Source organism: Odocoileus virginianus, chromosome 16, assembly GCF_023699985.2.
Source record: "Odocoileus virginianus isolate 20LAN1187 ecotype Illinois chromosome 16, Ovbor_1.2, whole genome shotgun sequence".
Lineage (NCBI taxonomy): Eukaryota > Metazoa > Chordata > Mammalia > Artiodactyla > Cervidae > Odocoileus > Odocoileus virginianus.
Window position 1 is genome coordinate 9292216 of NC_069689.1, and position 15102 is coordinate 9307317.

The 15102-nt window shown below is 44.0% G+C and overlaps 1 protein-coding gene, 1 non-coding gene and 1 pseudogene across 4 annotated transcripts in view; 1 reads left to right on the forward strand and 2 right to left on the reverse strand.

Moving 5' to 3' along the window:
* Positions 1-15102, reverse strand: part of TRAF3 (TNF receptor associated factor 3) — a 120052-nt gene that overhangs the window by 44737 nt on the left and 60213 nt on the right. For all 3 annotated transcript variants that reach the window (XM_070477784.1, XM_070477782.1, XM_070477783.1), the window contains exon 2: positions 13436-13560. The gene's annotated coding sequence lies outside the window, so the exon portion shown is untranslated. The remainder of the gene's footprint in view (positions 1-13435; positions 13561-15102) is intronic.
* LOC139038891 (U6 spliceosomal RNA) lies at positions 6134-6236 on the forward strand. Its single transcript, XR_011492023.1, has one exon. It is a non-coding gene; the product is annotated as a U6 spliceosomal RNA (small nuclear RNA).
* LOC110150501 (large ribosomal subunit protein eL33 pseudogene) lies at positions 7828-8272 on the reverse strand (annotated as a pseudogene).

A 15102-nucleotide genomic window follows, 5' to 3' on the forward strand; every position in this document is an offset into this window, starting at 1 on the left:
GAAATGACTCCTTACATAAAAGGACTTTCTCAATAAGATCAACAGTTGACATCTCATCAGAAAAAATAGAGGACAGAGGACAATGGGATAATATATTTGAATGGCTGAAAGAAAAAAATATCAACTAGGAATCCTCTGTCCCTGCCCCCACAAAATGTTTCAAAAATGAAGAAGACTAAACAAAATACTAGAAAACTAAGCCCTAAAGCACATTAAATGTATTCTACACCACGATCAAGTAGGATTTGTCCCAGGAAGGTAAGAGTGGTTCAGTATAAGAAAATCAATCAATGTAATATGCCACAGTAATAGAACAAGGGTAAAATACACATGATCATCTCAACTGGTGTAGAAAAAGAAGTGGACAAAATTAAACACCCTTTCATTAGAACAATCCTTAGAAACCAGGAATAAGAGGGAACTTCCTTGACATGGGGCTTTCCTGGTGGCTCAGATGGTAAAAGAATCCACCTGCAATGCAGGAGACCTGGATCTGATTCCTGAGTCAAAGAAGGGAATAGAGAAGGGAATGGCTGGAGAATTCCATGGACAGAGGAGTCTGGCAGGCTACAGTTCATGGGGCCGTAAATAGTCGGAAATGACTGAGCAACTAACACTTTCATTTTCACTTTTCCTTTACATTATAAAGGATAAAAGGTATTTGTGAAAAACCCACGTTTAATGGTGAAAGATCAGGAAGAAGGGAAGGATGCAAGCTTTCACCACTGTTACTCAATATTATACGGAAATTTTATCCAGAGCAATTAGGCAAGAAAATGAAACGAAAGGCATCCAAATTAGAAAGAAAGAAATAAAACCAGCTCTATTCACAGATGATATGATCCTAGGCATAGAAAATCCCAAAGACTTCACAAGAAAGTACCTAGAACTAATAAAAGAATTCACCGAAGTTGCAGGGTACAAATGCCAACAAAGAAATATCATTTCTGTTTCTATACAACAGCAACAATCTGATTTAGAAAGCAACTCCATTTACGATAGCATCCAGAAGAATCAATTACCTAGGAATAAATTTAACCAATATGTGAAAGACTTGTTCACAATTGCTGAAAGAAAGAATACACCATTAAATGTTACGATATTTGTCTGCTCCAAAACAAATCTATGTACATGGACTGGAAGACAATATTATTATAATGGCAATACTACTTCTGATGGCTAATTTTATGTGTCAACTTGTTGAGGTCACAAGGTGCCTAGATATCTGATCAAATATTATTCTAGGTGTTCCTGTGAGGGCATTGGAAGAGATTAACATTTAAATTGGTAAACTGAATAAAGCAGACTGCCCTCCCTAATGTGGAGCCTCATTCAATTAAATGCCTAAATAGAACAAAAAAGTCTGCCCTTCCCCCAAGTAAGGAGGAGTCTCTGTGCCGGTCTTCAAATTGACACACTGGCTTTTTTTCTTGCCTTCAAACTAAAACTGAAATATCAGCTCTTCCTGGATCTGAAGCCTGGGTTTTGGATAGAAACCACACCCTTCCTGTACGTTCTGCACGAAAGGGAACACTTCATGCAAAGATTGGCACAATAAAGGCAGAAACAGTATGGACCTAACAGAAGCAGAAGATATTAAAAAGAGGTAGCAAGAATACACAGAAGAACTGTACAAAAAAGATCTTCATGACCCAGATAACCATGATGGTGAGATCACTCACCTAGAGCGAGACATCCTGGAATGGGAAGTCAAGTGGGCCTTAGGAAGCATCACTACGAATAAAGTTAGTGAAGGTGATGGAATTCCAGTTCAGCATTTCAAATCTTAAAAGATCATGCTGTGAAAGTGCTGCACTCAATATGCTAGCAAATTTGGAAAACTCAGCAGGGGCCACAGGACTGGAAAAGATCAGTTTTCAATCCAATCCCAAAGAAAGGCAATGCCAAAGTATGTTCAAACTACTGCACAATTGCAATCATCTCACACACTAGCAAAGTAATGCTCAAAATTCTCCAAGCCAGGCTTCAATATTATGTGAACCATGAACTTTCAGATGTTCAAGCTGGATTTAGAAAAGGCAGAGGAACCAGAGATCAAATTGCCAACATCTGCTGGATCACAGGAAAAGCAAGAGAGTTCCAGAAAAACATCTACTTCTGCTTTATTGACTACACCAAAGCCTTGACTGTGTGGATCACAACAAACTATGGAAAATTCTTTAAAAGATGGGAATACCAGACCACCTGACCTGCCTCCTGAGAAATCTGTATGCAGGACAAGAAGCAACAGTTAGAACTGGACATGGAACAATGGACTGGTTCCAAATCGGGAAAGGAGTACGTCAAGGCTGTATATTGTCACCCTGCTTATTCAACTTTTATGCAGAGTACATCATGAGAAATGCCGGACTGGATGAAACACAAGCTGTAATCAAGATTGCTGGGAGAAATATCAATAACCTCAGATATGCAGATGACACCACCCTTATGGCAGAAAACAAAGAGGAACTAAGAGCCTCTTGATGAAGGTGAAAGAGGAGAGTGAAAACGTCAGCTGAAAACTCAACATTCAAAAAATGAAGAATGTGGAATTCTGTCCCATCACTTCATGGCAAATAGATGCGAAAACAGTGGAAACAGTGACAGACTTTATTTTTGGGGGCTCCAAAATCAATGTAGGTGGTGACTACAGTCATGAAATTAAAAGACGCTTGCTCCTTGGAAGAAAAGTTATGACCAATCTAGACAACCGATAAAAAGCAGAGACATTACCGATAAAGGTCTGTCTAGTCAAAGCTACGGTTTTTCCAGTAGTCATGTATGGATGTGAGAGTTGGACCATAGAGAAAGCTGAGCGTGGAAGAATTGATGCTTTTGAACTGTGGTGTTGAAGAAGACTCTTGAGAGTCCCTTGGACTGCAAGGAGATCAAAACAGTCCATCCTAAAGGAGATCAGTCCTGAATCTTCACTGGCAGGACTGATGCTGAAGCGCCAATACTTTGGCCACCAGATGTGAAGAAGTGACTCATTGGAAAAGACCCTGATGCTGGGAAAGACTGAAGGCAGGAGGAGAAGGGGACGACAGAGGATGAGATGGTTGAATGGTATCACCAACTTGATGGACATGAGTTTGACCAAGCTCCAGGAGTTGGTGATGGACAGGGAAGCCTGGTGTGCTGTAGTCCATAGGGTTGCAAAGAGTCGGACATGACTGAGTGACTGAACTGAACTGAACTAAAACATTAGCCCTCTTGATTTTGGGCCTTTTGACTGAGGCTGGAACTAAGCCACTGGCTCTTGTAGTTGCCAACTTAAACTGCAGATTTTGGGACTGGCCTGCCTCCATAAGTGTGTGAGGCCCAATTCCTTAGAATAACTATCTCTTTACACACGCACATACACACACACACACACACCATATTGATTCTGTTTCTCTAGAGAACCATAACAAACATACTACCCAAAGCAATCTACAGATTCAATGCAATCTCTATCAAAATTCCAGTGGCCTTTTACAGAAATGAGAAATCTGATCCTAAAATTCTGTAAAGCAATTATCCTTCACTTAAAAGTAAATTTTAAAAAATTCACATGGAACTGCAAAAGGGACCCCAAAGAGCCAAAACAGTACTGAAAAAGAAAAACAAAGTTGAAGAATGAACTTAGACCCCTGCCTCACTCCATACATGCGAACGAACTTAAAATGGATGAACAACTAAAATATAAGAACTAACACTGTAAAGGGCTTCCCAGGTGGCGCTAGTGGTAAAGAACCCACCTGCCAATGCAGGAGATCTAAGAGATGCAGGTTTGATCCCTGGGTCAGGAAGGTCTACTGGAGGAGGTCATGGAACCCACTCCAGTATTCTTGCCTGGAGAATTCCAGGGACAGAGTAGCCTGTTGGGCTACAGTCCATACGGTTGCAAAGAGTCGGACATGACTGAAGTGACTTAGCATGCATGCAACACCATAAGGTTTAGAAGAAAACATAGGGACAGATTTTCATGATGCTGGATCTGGGAAAGGATTCTTAGGACCCCAAAAGCACAAGCAATGAAGAAAAATAAGATAAACTGGCCTCACAAAATTTGAAAACTTTGTATATAAAAGGACACTATCAAGAATCCAAAAATGCAAAAAAAAATGGGAGAAAGTTATTTATTTCCTTGGGCTCCAAAATGACTAAAGATGGGGACTACAGCCATGAAATTAAAAGATGCTTGCTCCTCAGAAGAAAAGCTATAACAAACCTAGACAGCACATTAAAAAGCAGAGACATCACTTTGCTGACAAAGGTCCACATGGTCAAAGCTGTGTTTTTTCCAGTAGTCATGTACAGATGTGAGAGCTGGACCTTAAGGAAGGCTGAGTGCTGAAGAACAGATGCTTTTGAACTGTGATGCTATAGAAGACAGTCCCTTGGACAGCAAGGAGATCAAACCAGTCCATCCTAAAGGAAATCAATGCTGACTATTCATTGGAAGGACTGATGCTGAAGCTGAAGCTCCAACACTTTGGCCACCTGATGCGAAGAGTCAACTCACTGGAAAAGACCCTGATGCTGGCAACGACTGAGGGCAGGAGGAAAAGGGGACGACAGAGGATGAGATGGTTGAATGGCATCACCGACTGAATGGACTTGAGTATGAGCAAACTCTGGGAGAGTGAAGGACAGGGAAGCCTGGTGGACTGCTGTTCATGGGGTTGCAAACAGTCAGACACGACTTAGCGACTAAACAACAAAGAACAAAATCTGCAAACCATGTATAAGAGTCTAATATTCAGAATATACAAAGAACTCTTACAGCTCAACAACAAAAAGACAAACAACTCAATTAAAAAATGGGCAAAGGATGTGAACAAACATTTCTCCAAGAAAAACACAGAAACAGCCAATAAGCACATGGAAAGATCTTCAACACCATGAGTCACTGCTGCTGCTAAGTTGCTTCAGTCGTGTCTGACTCTGTGCGACCCCATAGACGGCAGCCCACCAGGATCCCCCGTCCCTGGGATTCTCCAGGCAAGAACACTGGAGTGGGGTGCCATTTCCTTCTCCAATGCATGAAGTGAAAAGTGAAAGTGAAGTCGCTCAGTTGTGCTGGACTCTTAGCATCCCTGTGGACTGCAGCTTACCAGGCTCCCCCGTCCCTGGGATTCTCCAGGCAAGAGTCCTGGAGTGGGGCGCCAGTGCGTTCTCCGACCATGAGTCACTAGAGAATTATAAACCAAAACCACAGTAAGCTATCACTTCAAGCCCACCAGGATGGCCACGATTTTTTAAAAGGTAAAACAACAAGCATTGTTGACAATGCAGAGAAACTGATGCCCTCATATATTGCTGGTGGAAACAAAATGCATTGGTGTTTTTTGGAAAACATTTTCAGTTTCTCAAAAAGTTAAACACAGAATTGCCAATATGACCCAGCAATTGCATTCTTAGGTGTATCCCCCAAACAACTGAAACAGGTACTCAAATCAACTTATGTACAGACATGTTTACAGTAGCACCATTCACAGTACTCAAAAGGCAGAAACAACCCAAATGTGCATCAACAGATGAACAGATAAACAAAATGGGGGGTGGGGAGTATAAATATTAGCCATAAAAAGAAATCAAGTGATGATGATACAGGTCACAACATGGATGAACCTGGAAAATATTATGCTAAGTGCAAGACGTCAAAAAGAAAAGGTCACATACTACATGATTCCATTTATACGAAACATACAGAATAGGCAAATCCAGAGACAGAAAAGCAGATTGGTAGCTGCCTAGCAGATGAGGAGAAGGACAACGAGGATTACCAGCTTAATGCCTTCAGGGTTTCCTTCTGAGGTAATGAGAATGTCTGGGACCAGAGGGAGGCTGTGGTTAAAACCTGTGAATGTACTATATGCGAGTGAATTGCTCACTTTAAAATGGTTAGTTTTACGTTCTGTCAATTTCATGTCAATTTTTAAAAACTACCATTAAAAAAACAAACCAACATGAGATACTACTTCACAGCTATTAGCGTGGCTGTAATTTTTTAAAAAAAGGAAAACTTCAAGTGTTGGTGAGGAATATGAAGAAATTGGAACCCTCATATATTGCTGAATATAATAAAATGGTTCATCATCTGTAGATAACAATTTGGCAGTTCCTCAAAAAAGTTAAACATAGTTGCTTGCTTTGGCAGCACATATACTAAAATTGGAACGATACAGAGAAGATTAGCATGGCCCCTGGGCAAGGATGACACGCAAATTCATGAAGTGTTCCATATTTTTATACACCATGGAATATTACTCAGCCATTAAAAAGAATTCATTTGAATCAGTTGTAATGAGATGGATGAAACTGGAGCCTATTATACAGAATGAAGTAAGCCAGAAAGATAAAGAACATTACAGCATACTAACACATATATATGGAATTTAGAAAGATGGTAATGATAATCCTATATGCAAAACAGAAAAAGAGACACAGATGTACAGAACAGACTTTTGGACTCTGTGGGAGAAGGCGAGGGTGGGATGTTTCAAGAGAACAGCATCGAAACATGTATATTATCTAGGGTGAAACAGACCACCAGCCCAGGTTGGATGCATGAGACAAGTGCTCAGGCCTGGTGCACTGGGAAGACTCAGAGGGATCGCGTAGAGAGGGAGGTGGGAGGGGGGATTGGGATGGGGAATACATGTAAATCCATGGCTGATTCATGACAATGTATGACAAAACCCACTACAATATTGTAAAGTAATTAGCCTCCAACTAATAAAAATAAATGAAAAAAAAAAAAAGTTGAGTTACCATATGACCCAGCAATTCTACTCTTGTGTATATACCCAAAAGAAGTGAAAAACATACGTTTACACAAAGACTTGCGCGTGAATGTTCACAGCAGCAATATTCAAAATAGACAAAACTATTCAGTCCAAATGTCTGTCAAGAGATGACTGGATACACAAAATGTATATATGCCTATATGATGCACTATTATTTAGCCATAAAAAAATAAAGCACCGACACGTAATACAGCATGGATAAATGTTGAAAGCATCATGCTAAATTAACAGAAGCCAGGAGCAAAAGGCCACATATCACATGATTCCATTTGTGTGCAATGTCCAGGACAAGCAAATCCATGGAGACAGAGGGTAGAGACGTGGTTGACAGGGGCTGAGACGAGAGGAGAGTAACACAGAGACCGAGAGGAGTTTCTTCTTGGGATGAAAATGTTCTAGAAACAGACAGTGATGATGGCTGTACAACACTGTGAATATACTAAATAAAACCCACTGAACTGTACATTTTGAATGGTTTAAATGACATTTTCCATAATAAAAAACTGTTTAAAAAAAGTTTTTATGAAAAGTATGCAGTCTAAAGAGCTCAGACACTCTGATTTCTTTCTTCATCACTGAGCTTCATAACCACTCCACACCGACCCTGGCAAAGAAAACAGCAGAACCCCATCTTGATCTTCGGCTGGAACAACACCTGCTCTAAGTGCAGCAGCAAACACTATGCTCAGAGACCCCCGAACTAAAAGCCACTGGTAAAGAAGCTCCTTGGTTCTGACTATCACTCTCTAAACCGAGCATACAAAATTCACTTGCTAATTTTATCTAAAATACCTGTGATGGTCATTTCTCACCTACAACTATATCTGTTCATTCACACCCACCTGGGGGTGGCCAGGAAGCCCACGTGTGCCCCATGCAGAGGCTGACCACCAGAAGCATTGGTGAGTAAGCAAAGACCCATCTCTGGAAGCTTCTAAAATGGGGGACTTGTGGAAACCTTTGACTAGAGTTCCTGACTTAAATACCTTTATTTCACTTACTTATACGTGGGTATAAAATAGTTAAATTTCCCCTTTTTTTTTACAAATCCACACTTTTATTTATTTTCAAGAAGTTTAAATCCTCGAAGGGTACAGCATCACACGGATTCTGTGTCCAATGGCCTTAGCAGGAAGGTTACTTCGGAATTTGGCATGAACCATGCCACTGTTTCCATGAGCTCGAGTTATCTTTCCCCAGATCACTCTGGTTTTGTTAGGTTTTCCACCAGGAGTTACTGTGTTGTTCTTTGCTTTGTATACATAAGCACATCTCTTGCCTAGATAGAATTCAGTTTCATCTCGAGCATATACACCTCCAATTTTCGGGACAGCAGTGTGTTCCCTTTGGGTCCGTAGACCCCGTTTATAGCCAGCAAAGATGGCCTTGGACCACAGCCTTCCAGACATATTTGTCGTTTTAGAAGTCCCGTTCCCAGCAGGCCTCCACCGGGTCCAAGATGGCTGAAAGAGTAAATTTCCCCTTAATCCTAAAGTTTAGATGTGACAATTACAGGTTAACAAAAATTACACTTAAAACAATGATTGTGCTGATGAAGAAAAATGATGCAGACTCAGTCAAAGGCCTCAAAGAGATGGTGGAGGCGGCTTTCAGGGACCTGCAGACTGGTGGTGGCAGCCCGACCTGGGAAAGCGACTCAGGGGCTGCAACCCCCAGACGGGAAGCACACAGCTCCAGTGAGCACACGGGGTCACGGGGAAGCGGGACCCAACACCCCCAGGCGGGAAGCACACGGCTCCAGTGAGCACACGGGGTCACGGGGAGGTGGGACCCCACACCCCCAGGCGGGAAGCACACGGCTCCAGTGAGCACACGGGGTCACGGGGAGGTGGGACCCCACACCCCCAGGCGGGAAGCACACGGCTCCAGTGAGCACACGGGGTCACGGGGAGGTGGGACCCCACACCCCCAGGCGGGAAGCACACGGCTCCAGTGAGCACATGGGGTCACGGGGAGGTGGGACCCTGGGCCCAGTCGTCGTATCACCTTCCCGGCCTCATCCCAGTGTCAGGTCTGGAAAGAGGATGTCTGCTCCCACACACAGAGGAACGTTCTGCCCAACAGGAACAGCAGACATGCCAGGTGGAGACAGCGTGGGAGCGACCGTGAAGGCAAGTGTGGGCTCGAGAGCGGCCCCCACGTCCGTGCGCTCAGAGGACCCTGACAGGAGGCAGGACCGGAGCCCCAGGAAGCAGCGGCCTGGGCATGGGCATCCTGGGCCCCCACTGCAGGGAGGTGGGCAGGGAATGCGGGGCCCGGTGTGCACAGGGCCAGAATTCCAATGCTGCAGCTTCCAACGGAGCAGAATTACTGCTCTGTTACTATATTATTTACTGCTTGCTATGTGTTTAGGTATGAACTTACTGCATTTTGAGGCCATATTTTTATCCAAATGAAAAAAGTCTCTATTTGAGAAATCGGTTTCATAAAGTTTTAGCTTCTAACCAGCTCCTCACTCAGTTGCGGCATCACTCAGTCAGTTCAATTGTTCAGTCGTGTCTGACTCTTTGCAACCCCATGGACTGCAGCACCCCAGGCTTCCCTGTCCATCACCAACTCCTGGAGCTTGCTCAAACTCATGTCCATAGAGTTGGTGATGCCATCCAACCATCTCATCCTCTGTTGTTGTTTTCTCCTCCTGACTTCAATCTTTCCCAGCATCAGGGTCTTTTCCAATGAGTCGGCTCTTCGCATCAGGTGGCCAAAGTACTGGAGTTTCAGCTTCGGCATCTGTCCTTTCAGTGAATATTCAGGACTCATTTCCTTTAGGATTGACTGGTTTGATCTCCTTGCTGTCCAAGGGACTCTCAAGAGTCTTCTCTAAAACCATAGTTCAAAAGCATCACTTCTTCAGCGCTCAGCTTCCCTTACGATCCAACTCTCACATCTATACATGACCACTGGGAAAACCATAGCTTTGACTATATGGACCTTTGCTGGCCAAGTTGAGGTGTACCTGTACTCAGAAACACGGTGAAGAGCCAGACTGGTTCTCTTCACTTTGCTCGACATCTCTGTAACGCTGATAATTTATTTTATGTTCCTTGCTTTTGTGGTTTAAGTTGAGCTACACTTGGGAGATTAGAAATTGGAAACAAATGCACATCTGCTGACAAAAGGGTGTTCCAAGGGCTGGAAAGCCCGGGGAAAACCAAAAAAGGGAAGCATCAGATAAACAAAGAAAATGGCTCCTGCCAGCAAGAAAGTGCTAAACAACAGAGATGCAGGAAAACCAGCTCCATGTCAAGCCCAGGAGGGAGATTAAAACATCATCCACGCGAGGCCAAGGAAGGGAGAAAGCCACAGGCAGACAGGTGTGCCCTGTTGATAAGAAAGTGCTCTGGCAGTCCACAGTTATGCAGACATTTCGGCACGCTGACTGCTCAGGACACCTGACGCCAGACACTCTGCTCAGGGCCGCCTGTGGCTAACTCACTGGGAAAGCACAGAGGGGCCTGGACTCTTACCCAAACAAACAGGCCGCTCCTCATCGCACATGAAAAAGCCCCGCGCAGGAGAGAGGGAGGGAGAGAGACTGACGCAGGCAGACGGCTGGAAAGGAACCTGATCAAACCATAATACGCAACTTGGTCTTAAATTCTTTAGGAAAACAATAGCTGCTTGAGACCTAGCACTGCCATATCACTTGGTTCAAATGACTCAGGATGTTAAACAAGGGTTCATTCAACTCTGGCTGCTCCTGGACCAGGGCCAGAGCCCAGCCATCTGGACAGGAAGGAGCTGAGGGCTCCGTCCGCCTGACAGCGACTCAGAGCAGGCAGCACCTTTCCCAGACAGGCTGCCCCGAGCCATGCCCGGCCTGGAGGCTCTGGGGCTGCAGGCTGTGAGAAGGCGCACTTTCTTGAAGCACCGACTTTACTAGGAAATCAGTGAAAAGCATAAAACGTGGCGCCATTCAGGAGTGGATTACAATATCTAAATCACTCGGAGCATACAGCATGAGATGCCAGAAGTCAGTAGCTCTTAGCTCTCCTTCACCAGCTCCCCTTTGCCACCGGTGGTGTAGAGGCGGGAGCTGTTCAGGTGCTGATCCAGGCCCCTTCTCTGTCCTGCTGGGCGATCAGACCCACACAGACGAGTCCCCGCTCCGAGCCCCACCGCGGAGCTCCTGGACAACCCACTCCCCCTCAGCTGCATGGGAGCCCCGTGGTCAGGGCAGCCCAGACGGAATCTGCTGTCTTCGGCGCTTGCCATGGCTGTTCAGCAGGCCTCAACCTACTCAGAGACAACCCGCTCTCATCTTGGGGAGCGACGCCGTCACCCGGCTAGCTTCCCACGGCAGACCTGCCCTTGCCTCCCTGATTCTGACACACAATCACTCACTCAACAATACCTGCCAATTCCACAGCACTATCACAACCCTGGTTATAGGGTGCTCACTCCGTGGCTAATGAGATGCTCTTAGGTACAGTTTTCTCATCTGCAGTCTCTTTCAGCTAAAATAACACTCTGAGTTTCTAATCCAAGTCTTTTAGTTTACCCATAAGGAAAACCAGGCCAAGATTAGCAACGTACTTGCCAGGTCCCAAAATTACTGGGAAATCTGCAACTAGACAAATGGATGACGTTTATATGCAGGAGAAACACATACTGAATAATGCCAACATATTTTTAAGTTAGTCTTCTTCTATAATTTAATAACCAACATGGAATACTATACATTAAAACAGGTGAAGAGAATCTTGCTATGCTGCAAGCTCATGATATGCTGCTAAATTTCAAAAAATATGGAGAAAAGCTTGTACCATACACTACTATATTTTAAGAAAGAGGGCTGTGGGCACAGACACACACAAGTACTTACATTACAGTAAGTAAGTGTTAAGTCGTCGCTCAGTTGTGCCCGACTCTGCGACGCCATGGACTGCAGCCCACCAGGCTCCTCTGTCCATGAGATTTTCCAGGCAAGAATGCTGGAGTGGATTACCATTTCCTTCTCCAGGGGATCTTCCCAACCCAGGGATCGCACTCAGGTCTCCTGCACTGCAGGAAGATTCTTTACCTACTGAGCTACAAGGGAAGCCCATATTACAGTAGATAAACCAACAATTAAAAAAAATTACCTGTGGAAGAGAGAAGAAACAGGCTATAAAGCTCAGGAAAGGGAGCTAGATTTCTGAAAATACTTTGGCCGTCCACCAAAAAGGTCCAGGACAGTAACCAGCCCTGCAGCAACAACGATCCCGAGTGTACAGGTTGTGGTCTCAAGACACCATGTTCTACAGGAGGGAGCCAGAGCTGCTGAGAGAAACAGCCAGTTCCAGGTCTGGGGTGAAAAAGTACACAACGAATCAACAAGCTCTTACCATTTCAGAGAGCAAAGGACAAGAGTCAACTTGAAGAGGCTCCACCGCAAAAGTGGCACAATCCTAGCATCTATTAGAATAACTACTGTGTTTTAAAACAGGTCACATACATTTAAATTCACGAATTTATACTGACACTTCTTCCCTGGTCACTTGTGAAGTGGCTATGAGACTGTCTCATTGTTTTGAGAACCCATAAAGAGAAAGAATCAGGCATTCGTCCTACTGCTTCTATCTGAACTGTCCCTTAACGAAACCAAATAGGATTTCAGTGAATCAAGGCAAAGTAAAGGATGAGACTTTTACCATCATCATCTACAACCTCTAATGACCATGAGTCCAGGTGCCGAGCGCCACTAGGACCAGAGCAGACGCACGTACTGCCACCTCCAAGCGCACGCGCTCAAAGGCTGAGCCGCTCGAACCTCTAGATCCACTTCCCACCTCCAGGAAATAAAAGGACAGAAAAGAACATGTTCCATGTAAACAGGGACACCCCTGACTACAGAACAACGACATAGAAAATGCCAGGAAGAAAAGGGATGGGGTGGAGCAATCAGCTGATTGACAGAGACTTGGGAGGCAGATTAGCTAAACGTAATTGTTTGGACCCTGTTTCAAACTAAAAAAAAACTGAGACTATTGGGGAAAACTGAATGGTACTGTGATTATGAATAAAATTTTAAATACCAGTTTTCTTGATGCTTCTGAATGTTATAAAAAATAGCTGTGTATTTAAATCTCACTTTGGATGCAAACATTTCAAACCTATTTTACATTCACGTTAACATTCTAACATATGAAAGAGTTCTTAATTTCAAGAATAAAATGCCACTCAATCACAAATTAAGAGATTAAGACAGAAGGTGTTTTGTTTCCTTTCAAACTCCCAGAGAAAGACGGTGAAGGAGTATGCAGTTCCTGTATCAAAGATGCAACCCTCGGCTGGGCAGGCCTCCACGCGCAGCGCCTCTCCTGCAGCGGCACCCTCCCGGGAGAGGCGCAGAGGCACGCCGCCAACCCCGGTTTCCAATCTCAGCAACCACCGCTGAGCCATCAGGGACCATGTCTGTGACTTACAGAGCTTAATGCTGGTTTAAAAGAAAAGAAGTCAGAGGCACACACCCAAATACGCTGCCACGTATCCAGAAGACACTCAGATACACCTGCTAATGCCGAAAATGAGTAAGCTCAGGAAGTTTCTGAATTTAATTACTTCACTGTCATGCAAAGGCACACCGGGAACAGCTGGAGAAGAAAAACCTACACAGATAGAAATTTCCAGTGACATACCTGTGTGTCGTGTGCTGCAAGAGGATATATCTGAGCTTGACCAGGCAGGAAGAGACTTCAATAAAGAAAGAAGCAAAGCAGAGTCAACTTTATCCTTCTTCAGATAATGTAGTGGAGTCCCTCACCTGGGAAGTAAGAATGACACGTGGTTAACTCACATGTGGAAAATTTTTTAAAGCTTTTAAAAAACAGAATTTCAAAAATGGAAATTTCTAAAACGTGATAAAGTAAGAAGCTTAAGAAGGAAACATTTTTAACCATTCTATATAAACATATGCTTTGGATTTTCTCCATTTTTTGCGGTGAACATAAATTACAAAGGCTGGATAACTTCAGATACCTTATTTTAAAAAATCACGTTTATCATGAAATATTATATATATAGTATAGCACAGGAAACATGTATGTAGAGTTTCATAAGGTTATTACACAAACAAAAGCCCAACTACCACCCAGGCCACAGAATGGGGCACTATTGGAATCCCCAAAAAGCTGGGTGCCTTTCTCTGACCCCAACCCTTCCCCTCCCCTGTAAGTATCACTCTAACTCACTGTTATCATTCCTGTGCTTTTCTTTAGCTTGCCCCGAGGCATGTTGCTCTGACGGTTTATTTTTGCCAGCTCCTGAATTTTACATAAACATGATCAAGTCGTGTATATCCTTTTGTCTTGCTTTGGTTTTGCTCCATTGTTGTTGCTGGCCCTGCTGTTTACTTTCACTACTGTGTATTATTCCACTGTGCAACATACCATCGTTTACTTACCCATTCGGTTTCTGCTTTGGAGCCAACACAAGCACTCCTAAGATCTTTCTGGCACAGATTTCTTAAGCATTTGGGCATATATATACATCTAGCGCATATATACATGCAAGAGTGACTACTAGACTGTGAGGTTAAGTGTGTATTCAACTGCACTACATAAAGCTAAACAAAGTACTTCCCACAGCAGTTGCAGTCATCTACACTACCGCAAGAAGGGTATGAGAGTTTCCATTGCTCAAGGTTTTCAAAACTTGTCAGACTCGCTAATTCTTGGTAACTGGATGGCTCCATCCTGGGGTCCTAAGAATTCTTTATTATGTAGAATTTCATAATTATTTTGAAGGAAAACTCATATGAGATTTTACATCTGACAACTGCTGCGAGATATAATTTTGAAACCAAACACTCGTGCACTTTTCCAGGTGTTACTGCGCTCCAATTTCTGACCAGCTGAGACCCCACGCTCTCAGTCCAGCAGCTTCCAGAGATACTGGTTACAACCCCCAGGCACAAAGGGATGGGTATGGGGGGGGGTGTGTGTGTGTGTGTGTGTGTGTGTGTGTGACAAAGGGATGTGTGTGTGTGTGTGTGTGTGTGTGTGTGTCTGGCCAGTAAGCGCACCCTATTCCTGGCCAGAGTTGGTTCATCTCTGTGAGCACACAAAACCCGAGTCAAAATGAATCAAGTCTTTTCTTCCTCCTCTGGGACTTAAAGAGGTTCTCCCTCTTTCCTAAAGAACTTGAACATCAGCACATGGGCGTCAAGAGGCTCTCTGAGGCAGATACCAGGGAAACTGACCCAGCTGCAGTCAGCCCTGCCTGAGGTTTCTTAATTAGGTGACCAATAAATCCCCCTTTGCTGTTAACAGCTAAGGTCCAGTTACATCCAAAAGAGCCCGCACTG